The 11,816-nt window shown below is 42.5% G+C and overlaps 1 pseudogene; it reads right to left on the reverse strand.

Moving 5' to 3' along the window:
- Nucleotides 1-440: 440 nt before the first annotated feature.
- On the reverse strand, nt 441-833 carry LOC125120811 (40S ribosomal protein S27-like; annotated as a pseudogene).
- Nucleotides 834-11,816: the final 10,983 nt, after the last annotated feature.

An 11,816-nucleotide genomic window follows, 5' to 3' on the forward strand; every position in this document is an offset into this window, starting at 1 on the left:
CTTGAGTTCAAGTTTAAATGATAAATATATGTTATAAAGGAAAATCATTTTTTCCAAAATGATTTGATAAGACAGACTTTTTGTTGTTTTTATTTATTTTTATTTATTTTATTTTATTGTCTTTTTAGAGCCACACCCACAGCATATGGAAGTTCCCAGGCTAGGGGTCTAATGGGAGCTGCACCACTGGCCTACACCACAGCCACAGCAACAACAGATCCAGGCCTCCTCTGCGAACTACACCACAGCTCATGGTGACGCCGGATCAGTTAACCCACCGAGCAACACCAGGGATCGAATCCACATCCTCATGTATACTAGTCCATTACTGATGAGCCACGATAGAAACTCCATTCATTTTTTATTTTTTGTTGTTCTTGTTTTTAATCCAAAATGTGTTTATTGGGATTGTTTCCCATTCATTTTGATTCAGGGTGCTTTTAGCTCTGCTTCCGTCTAAAGGAGCATCCTTGTATAAACCTTGCTTTTTCTCCTGTAGGCTGGCAAAGGACAGTAGAGCAGCCAACACACAAAACTACTGTTTGTGGGAGTCCCTGGTGGCCTAGCAGTTAAGGATTTGGCATTGTTGCTGTGACACAGTCCCATCCCTAGCTTGGGAATCTCCACATGCTGTGGGCATGGCCAAAAAACTCCAACAAACCACCAAATAAATAAAAATTGTTTGTGCACGGCTAAAGATGATGGTGATTTTATAGCATCCTGGGTATTTCATATCCAGGAACTAGGAATTGGGGTTCTGCATCAGGCGCCTCTTCCTGTGTCTCCTCTTCCTCTTCTGGAGAAGGGTGAAGGACAGCCTTTGCATGAGGCATGTTCTTGTCGAATAGTTGTCACTGCCAGAAAGAGACAGATGTATTGTTGACATGTTTTGTATGTATTGTGGAAAGGCCATGGAGTCAGAGGTCTCACTTTCTGGTTTCAATTCTGCCAGCTGTGGTGTCTTAGGCAGATCATTCAGTAGAAAAATCTAGTTTGAATGCAGCTTTTCTTTTTAAATTTATTTATTTATTTTTCTTTTTAGAGCCACACATGGGGCATATGGAGGTGCCCAGACTATGGGTCGAGTCGGAGCTGCAGCTGCTGGCCTATGCCACAGCTGCAGTAACACAGGATTTTTAATCCACTGTGTGAGGTCAGGTATTGAAACTGCATCCTCAAGGATACTAGTCAGGTTTACTACCACTGAGCCAGACAGGAGCTCCTGAATGCAGTTTTTCTTAAAGTGTAGGTCTTGGATTACCTGCATCGGAATGACCTGGGTAGCTTTTTAAACATTTCTGGACTGTCACCTAGTTAGGTGAATCAGAATCGCTTGGGATGAAACCAAATCCCCTCAAAACCAAGTTACCCTCCCAAACTTATGATGAACCTTTCTTTCCAAGACTGTTACTCCCTCCTTGGGCCTACCTTTCTTCCTCTCAGGAGTGAGAAGTATCAAAGAAAAGGGGGGATTGAAACCAAATAGGATCCTATGGGACTCTCTTGGGTACAAAAACCCCTCTAAGTCCCTCAGTTCTTGCTTGTATAAAAAGGTTTTCATCTCTAGGCTTTCCCTGAGTTCCAAAGAGTAGGCCCAGCAGTTACTAATTAGGGAATTGAAGGAATGCAGACAAGGAAAAACAAGCTAAGTAAGAAAAGCAATGAGAGTCGTTTGGCAATAAGACAGAGTCCTAGTTCTCAAGGCTTATAAATAACCAGAAGGTTGGGGATTAAGATTTCTATTACCTCACGGCCAGCTACCCCAGTCAGAAGAAAAGTCCATGAGCTGAAACTCTCACACCAAATGCTCCCTTCAAAAACTCTTCTCTGAAAGCCATCAAGGAGTCTCAGTCTTTTGAGCATGGTCTGCCTGTTCTCTTTGCCTGCCGCCCTGCAATAAATGCTGTACTTTCCTTTACCACAACCATGTGTCAGTAGACTGGCTTCAGAGTGTGGCAGGCAAGCCCAAGTTCAGTTCAGTAACAAGGATGAAGCCCCAGAATCTGTACTTTTAGCAAATGTCCCAGGCCATTATCAGGCACAAAGTGATCCATTGGATAGGACCATCAATAGGGTCTCTTCCTCTTGTCCAACCCAAGTTCATGCACCTGATGCATGGTGAGGCCAAACAAACCAAAATGTCAGAGTTTGGAGCAGAGAAAAGGTCATCGCAAGGCAGCAAGTGAGGAGAATGGGCGCCTCACGCACAAAAGACACAAACACCCCGGTGGCTTTCAGGAAACTTTAAAGGCAAAATTTTGGAGTGAGAGCTGCCAGGTGTGTGACTTTCTTCTGATTGGTTGGTGGTGAGGTACAGGATGATGTCTCAAGAATCCCAGCCTTCTGGTTCCAACCAGCATGGGGTCTAGTGCTTGTGGTCAGCCTTTAGTCACCATTCTCCACAGGCTTGGGGTCTTAGTTTCTGCAGAACAACTTAAAGATAAGCATCAGATTGTTATCTATATTCCTTCAGGAAGAACTAGGAGTCCTGTGATGCTGTTGTCCTATTTTCTTTTCTTTTTTTTTCTTTTTGGCCACTCCCCTATGGCATCTGGAGTTCCAGGGCCAGGGATCCAAAATAGGAGTTGCAACCTATACCAATCCCCTTGTGCCACAGCAACAACTCCTCTATTTTCCTATTAAATGCTCCAGTCCGCTCTTTGGAACTTGGGGAAAGCCTAGGAGGTTGAAGTATTTTTCCTTCAGGAAATGGGGGACACAGAAAGCCTTTTGGATCCAGGAGGGCCTGACAGGGTCCTGCTCAGTTTCATTCCTACTTTAAAATCCTGTTAATTCTCATGAGCTGAAATTTAGATTGATTGATTGATTGATTTTAGTGAACAAAGCAACATTAAAAGGAGAAAGGGGAATTCCCTTGTGGTGCAGCACATTAAAGATAAGGCATTATCACTGCATGGCTTTAGTTGCTGCTGTGGTCCAGGTTCAGTCCCCGGCCTGGGAACTTCCACATGCCATAAGCATTGCCAAAAAAGAAAAAAGAAAAAAGGGAGAAAGGAAATGACACTGCTAAGAACCTACTATTGGCCTGGTGCTATGTGTGGCTCATTATATACATGCTATCTTATTTTGCTGCATAATATTCCTTTGAGGTAAGTATTATAATCATCACTGTAGTGTGCATAGATTCAAAGTTGGAATTCTGGGGAGTTCCTGGCATGGTACAGCAGAAATGAATCCAACTAGAAACCATGAGGTTGCAGGTTTGATCCCGGGCCTCGCTCAGTGGGTTAAGGATCTGACTTCGCCATGAGCTGTGGTGTAGATCGAAGATGCAGCTCGGATCTGGAGTTGGTGTGGCTGTGGTATAGGTCAGCAGCTGTAGCTCCAATTTGACCTCTAGCCTGGGAATCTCCATATGCTGTTGGTGCAGCCCCAAAAAGCTAAAAAAAAATTTAAAAAGTTGGGACTCTGTACAAACTTCCAGTTATAGGAGGACTAAGTTCTGTATGTAATGTTCAGCACAATGACTATAGATCATAGGACTGTATTGTATATTTAAAAGCTGCTGAGAGAGTAGTGTTGAGAAGGAAGAAATTTTCCTTTACCCTTCTAGGTTATTCTGGCCGGTCTAAGATTTAAATTGATATGAGACAAATTAACAGGAGAAAATCAAACAAAAATTTTAAAACAGGTTTACAGGGGAGAGACAGAGAAAAACCGAGTAAGTTCTCAAAATGGCTGAAATTCTCTATTTATTTATTTATTTTGTCTTTTTTTAGGGGGGTGGGTTGCATCCCATAGCCTATGGAAGTTCCCAAGCTAGGGGTCGAATCAGAGCTACGGCTGCCAGCCTACACCATAGCCACAGCAGGATCCAAGTCATGTCTACAACTTACACCAAAACTTACAGCAATGCTGGGTCCCTGACCCACTGAGTGAGGCCAGGGATTGAACCTCCATCCTCAAGAATCCTAGTCAGATTCATTTCCACTGTGCCACAACAGGAACTCCCGAAAGTCTCACTTTATTGTTATTTTTTGAGCTGAAGCCATGACTCACGCTGTAGCTGTGGCAATGCTGGATTTTTTAACCCACTCTGTTGGGCCAGGGATTGAACCCACATTTCTGCAGCGACTACTGTAGTCAGATTCTTAACCCACAATACCACAGTGGGAACTCCTAAAACCTTTGCCTTTATTTAAGTCATTCTCAGCTAAAGTCAAAGGATACCCTTGGGGTAGTGATTTGGGACTTCAGTGGGAAGGAAGGCATTTCACATGGAGATGGAAAACAAATGTTTGGTAAACACGTTTGCTGGGTCTTGCAGAGACACTGTGACACAATTTCCCTCTCCACACCTAGTCCATGTTCTTTGCAGAACTTCTGGTAATAGCTCTATTACAGAAATAGGCCCTTTATCTAAAATCTTTAGGCAGCTAAGGGGGAGGTAAAAGGAAGAATTTCAGCAGCTTCTATTTCTTAAAAATAATCAGCCTAAATTAATCCTCATGCCAGAGACACATTTGAAGGTGGCAGTTTTGCTCCCCTATAGAAGATTTTTAAGGTTCACATCATAAACACATACGAAAATTGTGGCAGTTCCAGTAGTGGCTCAGTGATAACGAACCTGACTAGAATCCATGAGGATGCAAGTTCTATTCCTTGTCCCAGTGGCTTAAGGATCTGGCATTGCCATGAGCTGCAGACGAGACTTTGATCTGGTTTTGCTGTGGCTGTGGTGCAGGCCGGTAGCTATAGCTCTGATTCAACCCCTAGTCTGAGAACTTCCAAATGCGGTGGGAGCAGCCCAAAAACAAACCAAACCAAACAAACAGAAAAATTGTAACTATATGAGGTGATGGATGTATTAATTAACATTTTTGTGGTAATTCTTCTTCTTTTTTTTTTTTTGTCTTTTTTCCTTTTCTTGAACCACTCCTGTGGCATATGTAAGTTCCCAGGCTAGGGGTCTAATCAGAGCTGTAGCCACCAGCCTACGCCAGAGCCATAGCAATGCGGGATCCGAGCTGCGTCTGCAACCCACAGCACAGCTCACGGCAACGCTGGATCCTTAACCCACTGAGCAAGGCCACGGAAGGAACTGGCAATGTCATGGTTCCTAGTTGGATTCATTAACCACTGCGCCACGACGGGAACTCCTTTTTTTTTTTTTTTTTGGTCTAATTCTTTTTCAATATATACATAGATAAAATCACTACATTGTACACCTTGAACTTCCACAATGTTATATGCCTGCTGTATCTCAACAAAGCTGAAAACGAAAAGTTGGGATTCTGCCTTCAAAGTCCATGTTTTTTCTCCCCCCACAATATCATGCTATAGTAAGAAACTACAAAAGAGCTTATTATAATTGAACAATTGTATTGTTCCAGTGCAGCACCTTACTCCAATACAATAGATTACTATTTTAGGAACTGTTTCTTCATCCCTGTGGAATCACCGAATTTCTCTTAGTGTAAACACTAATTACTTGACATAATAATGGTAACTGAAAAACAATAAGCTTCATATTAATTTCTCCTTACTTTTTAATTTTTGTTTTATTTTTTGGCCATGCCCATGGTGGCATGTGGAAGTTTCTGGGCAAGGGATTGAACCCACACCAAAGCAGCAACTCAACCTGCTGCAGTGATAATGCTAGATCCTTAACCTGCTGTGCCACAAGCCAACCCCCTCTCTTTGCCCTTTTAAGAACTATATAAAATGTATTCTTCCAGGAGTTCCCGTCGTGGCTCAGTGGTTAATGAATCCGACTAGGAACCATGAGGTTGCAGGTTTGATCCCTGGCCTTGCTCAGTGGGTTGGGGATCTGGCATTGCCATGAGCTATGGTGTAGGTTGCAGATGTGGCTTGGATCTGGCATTTCTGTGATGTAATGTAGGCCAGTGGCTACAGTTCCAATTCGACCCCTAGCCTGGGAACCTCCATATGCCACAGGTATGGCCCTAAAAAAAAAAAAATGAAGTCCATGTGAAAGAGGAATTGCCTTTTCCTCTCCAAGGTATTTGGTGGGGATTAAAGAATGACAGAAGCTCAAGTTCAGTGGTGAGTGAGAAGGTAGATTAATTGGCTCATCCAAGAAGTTCTTTCTGCTGGTGACCAGGTTGCATGGACTTGAACTGTTCAAAATAGAGATTATCATGACTCATTACTTGTGACCCATGATCTTTGTCTTTGGTCCATGAGAAAGGTAGTTTTATCTAGTTTCAAGCTTGGGTGAAAAGAAGAAATGAGTAAATAAATAAATAAATAAATAAAAAGAAATTGAGCAGAGTAATAGTTCCCCTGTTTTGTGACAACAGATAGGAAAAGGCACCTGCCTGGGATGAGATAATGTTCACAGAAAGGATTGCAAAGCTATAAACTATGTAAGGCATTGTTATTTTTTAGATTACGATAATACAGCTGGAAGGAGCCCTAGATATCATCTGACTCCTCCATCTTAAGCGCACTGAGGCCTACGATGGTCAAGTGTATTTATTGCTTAAGAACACTCACTAAGTGGAGTTCTCTTGTGGTGCGGTGGGTTAAGGATCTGGTGTTTTTTCTGCAGCACTTGGGTCCTGGCTTTGGTGAGGGTTGGATCCCTGGATATAGGTAGATGTATCTAGAGTTTACAGTGCTTATAGGTGAGGAAGGAAAAACAATAAGCATGGGAGAGGAGGCAATTTCCCTACCCCTGGATGAAGAAACTCCAAGTTAGATTTTTTTTTTTTTGCTTTTTAGGGCTGCACCACAGCATATGGACGTTCCTAGGCTAGGGTTCAAACCAGAGCTGCAGCTGCCAGCCTATGCCACAGACACAGCAACACCAGATCTGAGCTACATCTGTGACCTACACCACAGCTCATGGCAACGCCAGATCCTTAACCCATTGAGCAAGGCCAGGGATGGAACCTGCCTCCTCATGGATCCTGGATACTTGTCAGATTGTTCTGTTGCAGCTCAACAGGGAACTTCCCAAGTTAGCTTTTACAATTACATTGTATCAATAAAACACCCAGCTTGAATTGCTACAAACTCTCAAATATATCATTGTCAACAGTTTCCCATACTTTGCAGTCCAGGAAAGAAGGTAGGACCTGGGATACTGCTGGTTCCATGGAACCCACTCTGCTTGCCCTGTGAGCAAGCCTTCTGGGGCAAAAGGCTCTGAGTGTGGTTAGAGATCATAAATAATACCTACCATTTCTATGTACCATTGTTCTGTTGAATGTATTAAATTATTTAATTCTCACAAAAAAATCTTATGAATTAAGCACCATAATTTTTTCCTTTTCTCGACTTGTCAAAACTTAAAAAAAATTTTTTTTAATTGAAGTACAGTTGATTTATAATATCACGTAAGTTTCAGGTGAACAGTACAGTGATTCAGTTATATCTTTTTCCAGATTCTTTTCCCTTGTAGGTTATCATATAATATCGAGTATATTCCCTGTGCTATACAGTAGGTTCTTGTTGGTTATTATTTATTTATTTATTAGGCCTGCACCTGGGGCATAAGGAAGTTCCCAGGCTAGGGGTTGAATCAGAGCTGCACCTGCACCTGTCCTACACCACAGCCACAGCAACACCAGATCTGAGCCATGTCTGTGACCTACTCACAGGTTATGGCAATGCTGGATCCTTCAACCCACTAAGCAAGGCCAGGGATTATACCCACATCCTCATAGATACCAGTCGGATTCTTAACCTGATGAGCCACAATGGGAATTCCTCTTTGTGGTTATTATTAATATATTTTTTTGGCCATGACAGAGGATCGTAGTTCCCTGACCAGGGATTCAACCCAGGAGTACAAGTACCAAATCCTAACCACAAGATCACCAGGGAACTCTGGGTTCTTTTTTTTTTTCTTTTTCTTTCTTTTTTTTTTTTTTGGTCTTTTTTAGGGCTGTACCCGTGGCACATGGATGTTCCCAGGCTAGGGGTTGAGTCAGAGCTGTAGCTGCTAGCCACAGCCACAGCTGCCAGATCCTTAACACACTAAGCAAGGCCAGAGATGGAACCTGTATCCTCATGGATGCAGACCATAGATCCAGGTTGGATGTATGTTGGATGTATGGATGCTAGTCCATAGGGATCCAGGTTGGATCTCCGGCCTGTGACCAGGGGCAAGGGAGTTCCCTCGACCAACAGGAACATCACCCGATTATCTATTTTATACATAGTATTGTGTATATGTTATTTTCAGCCCCCAATTTATCCCTCCCTCCATTTCCCCTTTCTTCTTTGGTAACCGTAAGTTGTCAAAACTTTTTTTTTTTAAGTTTCTGATGTGGAACAATGAGATTGGCAGCATCTCTGCAGCATGAGGACAAAGGTTTAATTTCAGCTAGGAACAGTGGGTTAAAGATCCAGTGTTGCCAAAGCTGTGGTATAGGTCACAACTTCAGCCTGGATCTGGTCTCTGGCCCAGGAACTCCATATGCCACGGGACAGAGTGGCAAAAGCAAAACAAAACAAAAACAAACTTTTTTTTTTTTTTTTAAATAGTATTATAGGAATTCCCACTGCGGTGCAGTGGTAATGAATCTGACTTGTATCCATGAGGATGCAGGTTCGATCCCTGGCCTTGCTCAGTGGATTGAGGATCCAGCTTGCAGCTGTAGCTCCGATTCAACCCCTAACCTGGGAACTTCCATGTGCTTCTGGTGCAGCCCTAAAAAGCAAATAAAATAAAATAAAATAAAATAAAATAAAATAAAATAAAATAAAATAAAATAAAATAAAATAAAATAAAATAAAATAAAATAAAAGTAGAAGTATAGCATACATGTAAAAATATAGGTATACGGTTTAATGAATATTCACAAAAGGGCAGATACTTGTAACCAGCAACCAGAACAAGAAAAAAAAAAAAATTACCAGCACACAAAAGGCCCCTTGTGACCCTATCCAGTTGAAACTGACAGCATTTACAACTTGAATGTAGCCAGAACCCAGATTGGGACTTGAACCCACAGTTTTTAAATTAGAATCACTCACCAGGTGTCTAGGCTTACTGAGGTTCTAGTTCTTTGTGCCTCAGCACAGAAGGAATTCAGTGAGAGACAAAGTGACAGGCAAGAAATAGATTTATTAAGATAGGAAGCTTATAAGGGATGCAAGTAGACAGGCAAGGAGGCTCTACCCTGAGGATTAGGTGGGCTACAGTAAGGATGGGAAAAGACCTCTTGGTATTCAGTAAGAGAGTATTTGACCCTATAAGGTCAAGCTAGGGCTGTCATGGTGCTTATTCAAATCAGCAGAAGGGTGGTCCTTAAACTCCTGCCCTGGGTCCAAACCTAAGTACAGGCCTCACTCCAACCCCCACACAATGACCTGAGGCATAACTCGTGCCTCCACAAGTTGAGCAAGTCTGCCTGGTTCTGAAGACTTTCTTGAGCAATAATTAACTTACAGTGATCTCCCTAGGTTCCCTAGATTTCCATCTCTATCTATGGGACATCTACAACTACCTCTGTGACTATCTTACTCCATCCCTATCATAGTCACTAGTCCTCCTCAGCCCCCAAAGCAACTACCAGTCTTACGTCTAACTACAGAGTTCAGTTTGCTTGTTTTGTACCGTATTATATAGACAGTTTTCTTTCACTTACATGGCATGTAGATATAGGTCTTGAAACTGAGCCAGAGCCTGTGGAGCTTCTGGGCACAAAAGCCTTTTTGTGCCCACCCCCCTCCCCCCATTTCTTGTCTGTGGGGAAGAAGCCTCACTCAGCTGATTCTCTCCCAAAGGAGGTCACTCACAATCTTTAGGTCATTAGCCTGCTGTGGCCTCCTTTGCCTGGCAAAGCAATAAAGTTATTTTTTTTCTTCCTTCACCCAAAATTCTGTCTCTGCATTTCTATTCGGCACCAGTGGACAGAGGCTGAGTTCTGGCAACAGTCTGTTTATTCTCTCTCATTGTTGGATAATATCCTCAGTCTTTTATTTTGAAATATTTAAATCCCCCAAAAGGTTGAAAAACTAGTACATATAATGAATACCCATATACCCTTTACTTTGAACATGAAGGACTATTATTATTTCCTTTTTCAAGTTAAGAAACTAAGGCAAAAGACAATTAGGTAACTAGCTCAGGTTATGTCCCTGGGATCTAGTCTCACCTAGCTTGCTTCGTAGTCGGTCATGACTGGGCAAATCGGGTAACTTCTCTGAGACTGATTCTTATTATTTAGATGGGAGTAATAATCTCCATCCTTTGAGTTTCCAAAATGGTGTGAGTTTCTAGATTATTGTGGAGCTCAAATAAGAAGGAACATGGGAAAGTGCTAGGTAAGAGAAAAGTGGTGTAACTAAAAAAGGTATTGCGAAGGCGTTCCTTTTGTGGCATAGCAGAAACGAACCCAATTAGTGTCCATGAGGATGAGGGTTTGATCCCTGGCCTTGCTCAGTGGGTCAAGGATCTGGCATTGCTGTGAGCTGTGGTGTAAGTCGCAGATTCAGCTCAGATCCCATATTGCTGTGGCTGTGGTGTAGGCCAGCAGCTACAGCTCTGATTAGACCCCTAGCCTGGGAACTTCCACATGCCTCAGGTGCAGCCCTAAAAAAGATTAAAAAAAAAAAAAAAGTATTGTTAAAAATGTTCCTGGGCTTCACCCCCTGCAGTTTCTGGTTCAGTATGTATGAAATAGGAGGCAGCATGTTTAACAAACACCTTAGGTGATTCTGATGCACGAGTCCCAAGACCACCTATGAAAAACCACTTCTATACACAAAGGTTCTCAGACTTTAGACACTAAGGGTTCCCTGGTGGCTCAGTGCGTTAAGGATCTGGTATTGTTAACTGCTGTGGTTCAGGTGTGATCCTTGGCCCTGGGAACTCCCACATGCCTCAGGCTTGGCCAAAAACAAAACAAAACAAAACAAAACAAAACAAAAACTTTAGAGACTATCAGAACCACCTGGATGACTTGGGTGCTATTCTTACACTTAGCTCCATGTTCACCCAGACTTCCTGAAGATGAAAGAGTAGGAGGTACAGAATTTGGTGTACCTTATCCTTTGGATGCTTGGAGAGTCTGGCCTCTAAGAGTCTCTGGAGCCCTCTCCTAATAAGAAGAAACCTTGATTATTCTTAAAGAGGGCAAGTGACTCACAGGGCTAAAACAGACAGAAAGTTGGAGGCACTTGTAGGTGAAAGGGCAAGAATCCTCTGTTGTAAAATAAGAGAAGTCAGATTCGTGAGAGGTAAAAAAACAATCCACAGTCAACATTCAAAATCCAGTATATGCCTGCCATTTTACCTCAGGGTGGAGATAGAATAACAGCAGGCACACTAAACATCTGCTGAGAGTACCAACAAAGACTGAACGGCAAAAAGAAGAGAAAAAGTTAATAATATGATTGCTTAAAGCATTGAAGATGTCAAAATAGAAAAAAGAAAAGAAAAATGTGGACTTCCTAACAGCTATTTTATGGTAGTACTTATATTTTGTTTTGAATTACCTAGTGTGTTGGGGGAGGTGGGGGAGATACCATAATAGTTTTTTTCCTTGCTTGGGACCTCTAGACATCTTCAGTCATGTAGAAGCGATAATTTTTTTTTTTTTTTTTTGCGGGGCGGGGGGGTCGCACCATGGCAAATGGAAGTTCCCAGACGAGAGGTCAAATCAGAGCTGCAGCTGCCGGTCTACACCACAGTCACAGCAACAGCCAGATCTGAGCTATGTCTGCAACCTATACCAGAGCTGGCAGCAACACCCAATCCCTAACCTCCTGAGTGGGGTCAGGGATGGAACACAAGTCCTTATGGATACTAATCAGGTTCATTACTGCAGAGCCACAACAGGAACTTCGAAGGAATACATTTTTAGTAGATCAATTTG

This window comes from Phacochoerus africanus, chromosome 2 (assembly GCF_016906955.1).
Source record: "Phacochoerus africanus isolate WHEZ1 chromosome 2, ROS_Pafr_v1, whole genome shotgun sequence".
Lineage (NCBI taxonomy): Eukaryota > Metazoa > Chordata > Mammalia > Artiodactyla > Suidae > Phacochoerus > Phacochoerus africanus.